This window comes from Cotesia typhae, unplaced genomic scaffold (assembly GCF_013202065.1).
Source record: "Cotesia typhae breed Kobodo isofemale line unplaced genomic scaffold, CoteBio_Ctyphae contig_65, whole genome shotgun sequence".
Classification (NCBI taxonomy): Eukaryota; Metazoa; Arthropoda; class Insecta; order Hymenoptera; family Braconidae; genus Cotesia; species Cotesia typhae.
In genome coordinates, this window is record NW_027423762.1 from 1054625 (window position 1) to 1057730 (window position 3106).

Genomic DNA, 3106 nt, shown 5'->3' on the forward strand with positions numbered 1-3106 from the left:
AAATTACAAATAATGTTTGTAAATCTAAAATTTTTTTCATGAAATTCGACAAACAGTTCTGTAAAATTACAATACAAGTAGGATTTTTGCATTAAGATCGTAAAATTACAACACATCCTACTAAGTTTCCTGACATCTTTTGGAAAATTACTAGAATTGTTTCATAATTTCGCAGTGGTAAACATCGATTTGTAATTTTACTCAACCTTTGTTTTGTAAAATGATTGTAATTTTACAAACATTTTTAACAGTACACATGTGTATTCAACCAACAAATTAGGCTAAAAGTGATTTCTTCTAATCCAATTGTTGATAAAAATTTTATTCTTTCCACAATCCAAAGTTTTTCTACGTAGAACAATAAATTTAATGATTAAACATCTATCAATAATTCAATTCGATACTTCTCTCTTTTGATAAATCTAAAGACATTTGGTATGCTGATTTAAGAAAAAAGACTGATATTATTGTTCCAACTACTTTCAACAATATTAATGTGTCTAAATCGTATAGAAAACAAAAAAATCAATCTTGTTAAGGTGAACTAAAACCAAATAATAAAAACAGTAGCCTGAAAAATAACAATACTAAAAATGTTATTTGTGTTAATGAGATGTAAAAAAATTAACAGTTTACTTAAATTTTTGTTCGTTAATTGTCAGCAATTCCAATTATTGAATAAAATTTTTCTTAATCTTTAATTAAGAAATCACTCTTATTGTTAACAAAATTTAGTTATGGCAGTATTTACGAAATAAATGTCGCTGGAATTTCCCACTTTTTGTAATTGATTGAGCTCTATAAGCTGAAAAATCTAAGTATAATTCACAAAAAGTATTTAATACTAATATTCGAACTTTAATATCGCTTGAATAAATTAACCAATATATAAGATTTGCGACATTCAATAAAATGGAATTTCATAGCGGGAAGTTACAAATCATTACGGAAAGTTAAAAATACTGAATTCATTTAAGGTAGTACGGTTATGAAAGCAATATTTTAAGAAATCCTCGAAACTTTGAATATAAGTAATTAAATGCATAATATATATATATATATATATATATATATATATATATATATATATATATATATATATATATATATATATATATATATGCTGTTACAATTTGAAGAGGATTTACCTCACCTAACTTGAAATAATTGCAATTGAAAATGACAATTTTTGTACATGTAACATAAGAGATGCGTGGGAAAATGACAGTATTTTTAATTTTTTCCATCGAAAGAATTTCACCACTCTATCGAAAAATTAGTAGATTGAAGAATATGATATTTCGAACAATTAAAAAAAAAATAAAAATTATTTACCACGTAATTTTTGAGATTAATTAAAATAAATTTCACTTTTAGAGGATTATTTTTAGAAGAGGGGGTAGTGTGTGTATATGTATAGAGAATATAGCAGTCGAAGAGTACAGTAATGTTAAAAAAATTTAACCCACAACCTTAGCTCTGTCGATACGTATAACATGAATAGTAAGCCAAAATTTTTTATTTGGACTGTCACGGAGGTAGTACCTTAATGTTTTTTTCAAACTGTAACACAAAGTCAGATAAACAAAACTTTCCGCATATAATTATTTCAGAATACGATATTTTAACGTTAACATTGACTGTAAAATTTATAATCATCTTTTTACAAGTGGTTTTGTTAGTGAGATTAATTTATCCTATAAATATTACTCCTATAATAAGATAAAAGAAAAGATTTGAATTATCATCATCGAAATAAATATTTTATCTACGCATCTTACATCAGATATATTTAATTTAACTTAATACTTTTCTCAGAATTAATTACAAAAAAAATTAAAAACAGAAATAAACGTTTTTTAAATATCATCAGCTGCAAAAAATATTTGATCGTAAAAAAATTTATAAAATAAAATATCGTTGGTAAAGAATAACACTTATGCAGTTGCAGAAGAGCAGGATTCCTTAGAGAGTCAAAAAAACAACACCTCAAGAATCCAACGGCGATGTTTTTCTCAGAAAGTTCCAGCAGATGGGATTGAGGCGGAGAAAGAGAATAACATAACTAATAAAACCTTATACTGGCGGTCAAAACCTAAACCACATGCTAGAAAATTCGTATCATAAATAACAGTTTCTTGCATAATATACTACTTTCAAATTATTAATATATTGTCACAAAAAATACATAAATATATTTTAGATTAATTAATATAAAATAAAATCAGATCATTATGATCATTATTATCTTGGTGAATCATAATTTATGGTAATTATTCAGAGACTGGATCAACTAATAATTAAAAAACCGCAAATGATGATAGTTCAACCGTAAACCTAAAAAGATACCTGCTGTAATAAAGACTAAAAGAATAAGGATAAAGAAAATAATGTTGGACATGTTCTTAACTCTGCGAGGACAAAACTCAAGGTCGTTCTATTTTCTCGGCGACTACAACTAGAACTATAAGTACATATACTATAACTACTCGTACTATGTACCATCCGTTGTCTATGTACAAAGACAAATATAATGTGAGTAAAAAATAAGAAAGTCGACTAATGTAGCAAGCGAATACCGCACGGTATTTTCGACTTGAGTTTATAATCCCACGAGTGCTTCAACATGCTGCAGACTTGATAGCGGTATTAATGATTACGCGTGCTTCTTTATACTATTAATACCATCTTAACACAATGGTGGAGTCTTAACATACCCAACAAAAGAAGAATAAATAGATATAAGGTAAAACAAATTTTAATATGCAGAATAGCACACACATACATTGTAGATATCGACCTATGAATCTCCTGGCAATCTCTACACTAAAATGCTACGGTTATCCATACCGGTTGATCCTTTTTACTGGCATAGTATTGAACCTATAATCCTATCTATACCACCTTCATTATACCTACACATATTATTTGAATTGCTTCTATGTATGCTTGCCCATAGTTGTGTAGTATAGTAGTAGTAGTAGTAGTAGTTCTAGTAGTTCTAGTATCCTTCCAGTAGTACACTTGAAAGTGATGGTAGCGATCTTACACTCCACTCACTGGATCTCAAGCGTCAGTGACTTTGCGTTCGCCGGTCAGACCGGAT